This window comes from Culex pipiens, chromosome 1, assembly GCF_016801865.2.
Source record: "Culex pipiens pallens isolate TS chromosome 1, TS_CPP_V2, whole genome shotgun sequence".
Classification (NCBI taxonomy): Eukaryota; Metazoa; Arthropoda; class Insecta; order Diptera; family Culicidae; genus Culex; species Culex pipiens.
The window spans coordinates 41,423,627-41,431,087 of record NC_068937.1 but is presented as its reverse complement, the minus strand read 5'-3'; the positions used below and the strand labels follow the sequence as shown (position 1 = coordinate 41,431,087).

At 36.8% G+C, this 7,461-nt stretch overlaps 1 protein-coding gene across 5 annotated transcripts in view; it reads left to right on the top strand.

Moving 5' to 3' along the window:
- Positions 1-3,961: 3,961 nt before the first annotated feature.
- The window catches only part of LOC120422529 (ephrin type-B receptor 1), a 196,207-nt gene continuing 192,707 nt past the window's right edge, over positions 3,962-7,461 (top strand). For all 5 annotated transcript variants that reach the window (XM_039589263.2, XM_039587826.2, XM_039587101.2 and 2 more), the window contains exon 1: positions 3,962-4,379. The gene's annotated coding sequence lies outside the window, so the exon portion shown is untranslated. The remainder of the gene's footprint in view (positions 4,380-7,461) is intronic.

The following is a 7,461-nucleotide window of genomic DNA, read 5'->3' as shown; positions in this document are numbered from 1 at the left end:
CCACACTTTAAGCTGGACATCATCGAGGCCGTTGGAGTGGAAATTCCCACTTCGGTTGGCCCAGTACTCTTCATTGCTGCATACTGCCCACGTCAGGTGAATTCCAGAGATGGTTCAGCAGCAAAACTGAAGAGCGATATCCAGAAGCTGACACGGCGGAGCGCAAAGTACATCATCGCTGGTGACCTCAACGCGAAGCATGAAGTTTGGGGCAACAGCAGGAGGAATCGGAACGGAGTGATTCTGCACAACGATCTGCAAAACGGATACTACAACGTTGTGAGTCCAGATCGTCCAACGAGGGTGGCCCGGTCTGGGAATCACTCAATCATCGACTTCTTCATTACCAATATGGCTGAGAACGTGGCTTATCCTGAGGTGTTTGAAGAGTTGAGTTCTGATCACTATCCGGTGGTTGTGGAGGTTGGAGCTTCCGTTACTCCGCAGCGGCAACCAACCCGGAAAGATTACCACAACGTTGACTGGCAGCAGTTTCAGCAAGTGGTCGACAGCAACATCGACTATGATCAACACCCGGAAACTTCTGCTGATATTGATCGTTCGCTGGAGGTGATCCAGCAGGCTATCAACCAAGCAGAGGCTGCCAACGTTCGGGAGGTTCCTGTTAATTTTAAGGTAACTGATATTGACGTAGATACTAAACACTTGATTAGACTTAGGAATGTTTATAGGAGACAATATCAACGGACTGGGGACTATGACAAAAAGATTTCAGTGAACAATTTGAACAAAATAATACAAGACCGACTTGACAATATCAGAAATCAAGAATTTTCAAAACATGTAAGCCAGCTTGGGAATTATTCAAAACCATTTTGGAAACTTTCAAAAGTTCTTAAAAACAAACCAAAGCCTATTCCTCCTCTTATTATTGAGGATTCTCCTTTGATTACATCCGAGGAAAAGGCAAATGCACTTGGGCTTCATTTTGTTAGTTCACATAATCTTGGCGCTTCCATGACCAGCCGTAAAGAAACATCAGTTGCCAATAGTATTTCAACAATTAATAACTCTACCTTTGAATTTCCTGCAGATTCCCATGTTTCTGGTGAGGAAGTCAAAGTTGCAGTTAAACAAATGAAAAATATGAAAGCTCCAGGCTTTGATAACATTTTTAATCTAGTGTTGAAAAAACAGAGTGATCAGTTCTTTCAACATCTAGCCAATATTTTCAATAAATGTTTGCAACTTGGTTACTTCCCTACCAATTGGAAACTGGGCAAAGTCATACCAATTTTGAAGCCTCAAAAAGATCCAACATCGCCAACAAGTTATCGTCCCATTAGTCTTTTGAGTAGTCTGTCCAAACTCTTTGAGAAGGTCATCTATTCAAGGCTTTTGGATTTTACCAACGATAATAATATAATTTTGAACGAGCAGTTTGGCTTCCGAAAGGGTCATAATACTGCTCATCAGCTTACGAGAGTTACTAAAATCATCAAGCAGAACAAGCTTGAGTCTAAATCAACTGCTATGGCTTTGTTGGATGTTGAGAAGGCTTTTGACAATGTTTGGCATGATGGTTTGATACATAAACTGTATTTATACGGTTTTCCAATGTATCTTATCAAAATTATCCAGCACTATCTTTCGGAGAGATCGTTCAAGGTTTTTCTGAATGGGATTGCTTCTGGATTATTCAACATTGATGCTGGGGTTCCCCAAGGAAGTATTCTTGGCCCACTTCTGTATAATATTTTTACATCTGATTTGCCTACTCTTCCTGGTAATGGTGTGTTGTCACTTTTTGCTGATGACACTGCCGTTATTTATAAGGGTAAAATAACCAGATATTTAGTTGGCCGTCTTCAAAAGGGTCTTGACGTTCTTTCCGAATACTTTGGCGACTGGAAAATTCGCATAAATGCAGCCAAAACTCAAACCATCATTTTTCCACTTTCCAAATCGGCCCGATTTGTCCCAAAGGATGATGTTTTGATTAAAATGAATGATGTTTCGATACCCTGGTCAAAAGAAGTTGTCTATTTAGGTCTCATACTTGACTCGAAACTTTTGTTTCGACAGCATATTGACAAAATATTGAACAAGTGCAGCATTCTCATCAGGTGTTTGTATCCTTTGATTAACAGAAAATCAAAGCTATCTTTGAAAAATAAATTAGCAGTTTACAAACAAATAATTTACCCCGTTATTGAGTATGCAGTACCTGTTTGGGAGTGTTGCGCTAGAACTCATAAATTGAAGCTCCAGCGTGTCCAAAACAAGGTACTCAAAATGGTTTTGAATGTTCCTGGCTGGACAAGATCAAGTGAGGTTCATGAATTAGCAGAAGTAAAAATGTTGGATCAGAAGATTCAAGAAAAATGTTTGAAATTCAGGGAAAAATGTGCTATATCTGAATACCCCTTGATTCAAGGATTGGTTTAGTTTATTGTAAGTTTAAGTTAGTTTTAGGTTAGGTTATGTTTTCTTAACATTTTTTTTTTCCTCATTGTACCTAGTGTTACAAAAATGATAAATCATATACTTTTAAAGTTAAGAAAATGAACAGTGTTTAAATCACGAAAATCAAACTAAAGCTGAAGAGCCACAGCTGACCACTTATTATGTAAACCAAATGTAATTATTATAAGAAAGATTCAATAAAGTATATTTAATTCAAAAAAAAAAAAAAAAAGGTAAACAAACAAGGACGGAACCTTCAAATCATTTAGAGGCTTGGTAGCGGAAGTGTTAAATTAAAATCCACTTGGGGGCTGAACGGTCCACCCTTTTCTATCGCTTTGAAAACAATCAAAAGTTATGCAAATTAAATTAAATGGATTATTTCACTCCTGGTAGCTACACAAATCACGTTTAATGCAACATTAGTTGATTTTTTAGTTGTTTTGGTGCTTATTAGTAAAAAATAATGTCTTGTTTGGACACGTTTACACTATTTTTAAAAATGTTTGATTTAAGAAGTGACTATTTTTATAACAGTGATCCTAGATTTGAACTATTGTAAATTCATATTTTTCAGAATTGACAAAAAAGTGTCCACGTGGTTTATGGATGGTCCCTTTATAAAATAATATAAAAAATACTAAATTTCTAATTTCTAATGGGCAGCAGCGGCGGCTAGAGCAAGCCAGAGGGGGTGAATAAAGGCCCCAAGAAATCGCTCCCTCCCATTTGTTCTGCTATTCGTCAAGCTGTTTCTTGACCCCTTTCCTTCCGAACTCCGTACTAGACTTTAAATAAAAAATTTCTAAACATTAGTATCACAAAATGTTATGCTACTATCATATCTGGAGTTTTTTTTAAAAGGTCCAATAAACCAAATTTGCAGTTTTTGCTTTTTGGGTGTTTTTGAAACCGCCTTGAGTCAGGAGTAATCAAAAACACCCAAAAAACAAAAACTGAAAATTTGGTTTATTGGACCTTATGAAAAAAAAAAATCTTGATATGCTACAGTTATGAATCATACAAAAATACTATCAACAAATTTTGAAATATCAATCAATTAATAAAAAAAACTTTTTTCCTATTTTTTTACGTTTTCTGCCGATCTGTGGATCCAAAATTTGTAAAAAGAGTAATGTATGTAGAATGCATGATTAGGCGCTATACAACGTATTTTGTGTGATTTAAAACCGATTTTACAAACTTTTCAAAGATTTAAAATTGATGATGAAATTTAAATTTTAGACATTTTTATTTTATGAAATAAAATCAATGAAATTATTTAGATTGCGCATAAATTTCGTTGGTCGGTGTAATCACGGTTATGCCACTCTTTCTGGCAACATTTCTGCTCTCAATTTCTCTCTCTTTCCCGAAGGAAGCGAAGAGGACTCTTGAATGAACTCCCGCACCTGAGAGAGATACCGTTCAACAAGGCTTCTCTCTGCTCTCTCTCTCTCTTGGGCGCGCATAACTGTATGCGTGTTCGATCCTGTCGCGATCCAAGCAGGCTCTCCACAATCGTGCCGTGTTCTTGCATGTTCAGTCGAGAGAAGAGTGTCGTTCCGTGCTGGAGTTCGTCGTTCGAGCGCTCCTCGCGAGAGATTTTTGTTCAAGTTGTTGGTGGTTCAACTCTGTGAAGGAAAGAAAAACCCATTTTTCAGAAGTTCGGACTGTATGTTTTGGGACGGAATTTCCCGTTGAAAAGTGACTGAAATCCGGTTCGTGGCTCGTCGATCCGACGCAGGACATTTCCGGGCGCCGTTTGTGCTAGCAGTTTCGTGCGTGCGTGCGTGATTTTGGTGTGAAAATTGCATCCCAAAGGGGGTTACACTTTTTATTTGTGCGGAAAAAAGAGGAAGGTGTGAAGAACCTGAAGTTTTTTTCCTCCTCTTCTTCTTTCTCTCCTGCGAATTGGATTGGATTGGTGTCGCTGGTGCTGCTGCTGAAGAGTAGGTCCTTCTTTCAGGCTTTGATTTTGCTTGCACAAACACGAGCGAGCGTGTTGGGGTGGGTGTGAGTGTGTGGCGAAAACACGCACACATGTTTTGGGTGGCAGGTGAGAGAGTGGGAGAGTGCACGGTGGGATTGTTACGGAATAAAAGTTGCTTACATATTTAAATATCTTAAATTACAAAACATTAAAGCATTATGTGGTAACAATCTTGGTTGGATCTTAAAATGTGTTTTAGGAAATAAATTTGATGATTAAGAGCGAGTCCACGAGCAAAGCATACCCATCTCGCATCGACCTCACCAATCTGCCTGAAATTTTCAGGGGTTGTTTGTACATATAAAACTAGCATCTGGTCAAAATATGAGCACTCTAGGTCAACGGGAAGTGGGGCAAATCGGGACACAAAGTTTTAAGGCTCAAAAACGTAAAAAATCTTAAAAAGGCTATAACTTAGGCAAAATTCAATTTAATTTCAAAATTCAAAATGCATCTTGAAGGGCTTCAAAAATGCAACAAAATGCAGGGTAGAGCATCCCAATTGGTTAATTCTAAAGTGAGTTATTGGCATTTTAGTGAAAAAATAGCATAATTTTCAAACTGAAATAAAAAAGTGTTCCATCCAGATATCAACTCGAATCGACCTGCAGCTTGTAGGGGACATCTGGGTCTCAGATGGTACTGAGACCGCTTTGGGTAAGGCAGTTTAACATATTGGATAGACACTTTTACTTTTAGTGAATTTTTTGGTAGTAAATTTTTGCTCGGAGGACCTCTTAGATCCCATTTTATGGTGATAATTTTATCATAATCGTGTTCCTGAGACAATTTCACATTAGAAACATGCATAAAAATGTTTGTTTTCATCCATTTTAGCCCTTTAAAAAATGAAAGTTAAAAAAAAACTTTGATTCACATTTATTGAAAATCAGGTTCGTTTCCAAGGATACTAGATGACATCAGAAAAAAAGCAGCTTCTTAATTTTTTTTATCTTTCATTTTTTAAAGGGTTAAAATGGATGATAATATACATTTTTATGTAAGTTTCTATTGTGAAATTGTCTCAGGAACACGAATATGATAAAATTATCACCATAAAATGGGATCTAAGAGGTCCTCCGAGCAAAAATTTACTACCAAAAAATTCACTAAAAGTAAAAGTGTCTATCCAATATGTTAAACTGCCTTACCCAAAGCGGTCTCAGTCTCAGATGGTAGTCCCAGATGTCCCCTACAAGCTGCAGGTCGATCCGAGTTGATATCTGGATGGAACACTTTTTTATTTCAGTTTGAAAATTATGCTATTTTTTCACTAAAATGCCAATAACTCCCTTTAGAATTAACCAATTGGGATGCTCTACCCTGCATTTTGTTGCATTTTTGAAGCCCTTCAAGATGCATTTTGAATTTTGAAATTAAATTGAATTTTGCCTAAGTTATAGCCTTTTTAAGATTTTTTACGTTTTTGAACCTTAAAACTTTGTGTCCCGATTTGCCCCACTTCCCGTTGACCTAGAGTGCTCATATTTTGACCAGATGCTAGTTTTATATGTACAAACAACCCCTGAAAATTTCAGGCAGATTGGTGAGGTCCAAACGACGTCCCATACAAAGGGGTATGCCCTGTTCGTGGACTCGCTCTTAAGTTGTTTTAAAATGATGGTTTCAGAAAGATTATGAATAACCACGCATGAAACTTTAATTTTTTTAGCACTGCGGTTTCAACGATAAAATTAATGTTTGAAAAAAGTCTGCATTTAAGGCATTTTGCGCATGAGACATATGTTTTGAAGATGTTTGTTCCATGATTGTGTGGTGTGTAAATACTATAATTAGGTGAAGCTGTGATTATTTCGGAAGAAAATTGATTATCACGATCAGTTCGATTCAATTTAACGATTTTTCCACCAAAATGAATCAGCATGTGTCGGTTAGTGCCTTCTTGAAGCCACTGAAGGAATTTTTGGTCTAAATCGAATGTGTTTCAAAATTTGTATAATTTTTCAAGGCATGGGATAAACGTTACTAAAAAGTATCAGCATGTGTAGGGCCCTATTCTTAACAACTTGTAGAAAGAAGTTTATCAAAGTATTGTCAGGGAAGCGAAATTTATAGCATTGAACGTGAACTCATGGCAATGATGAAAGTTTTCACGTTAGACTAAAAATTTAAAAAATCAAAGGAAATCATCGAATAAAACTTTTCAAAAAACTTCAAAATTTTGATGGATTTTTTGCAATTTGAATTTTTATTGATTGATTGCTTTTTTCCGTGATTCGTTTATCTGAAGTGAAATCTTTCAGAGGCCTTTGAATATATATCGAGTTTGGACTGTATTGGTTTCAACTCAAAAACTGTTTTGGCGCTGAGACAATACAGTGGACTCTCTGGTTGTCGATCTTCTCGATATCATTATTGCTCCAGCCATCAATATGTTTTTTTTTCAATTTCTTGATGAAGCATGCTTTGATTTTTCGTTCTATAATTTGATCACACCCGTTCTCGACCGTCCCTTCAATATCGACAACTAGAGAGTCCACTGTATTTGAATGCTCATGAAATTGTCAAAATACATAATACAGTGTACTCTCTCTCTCTCTGTCTCGATATCGGAGGGACCGTCGAGAGCGGAAGGTATCAAATTCTAAAACGAAAAAATCAAAGCATGCTATCTGAAGGGACTGAAAAATTCATTGACAGATGGAGCAATATTGATATCGAGAGTCGACTGCACATGAATAAAATAAATGCTAAACGCTTAGTCAAATTAAACTTTGAACCAATTTTTTGGTGTTGCTGATGCGTTGAAATTGAAATTATGGATAGTTTATTGTTTCTTTTTCGTGGTATTCTTGGCAGACTGGTGATGAGCGAGAGAAAAAAAATCATTATTTTGTTGTTTAGGCAATTGGTAAAAGCCAACGTCATAGATCTTGTCTTCAAATAAAGTCCAGACTCGATATCGATCTGAAATTCGGTTATCCAAAGTTTCTTAGAACTACAAACTTCGGATAAACGAATCAATAGCATTTTTTTTCTTCTCGCTTTCAACATTAAATTTATGTTCTGCGACGGTATTT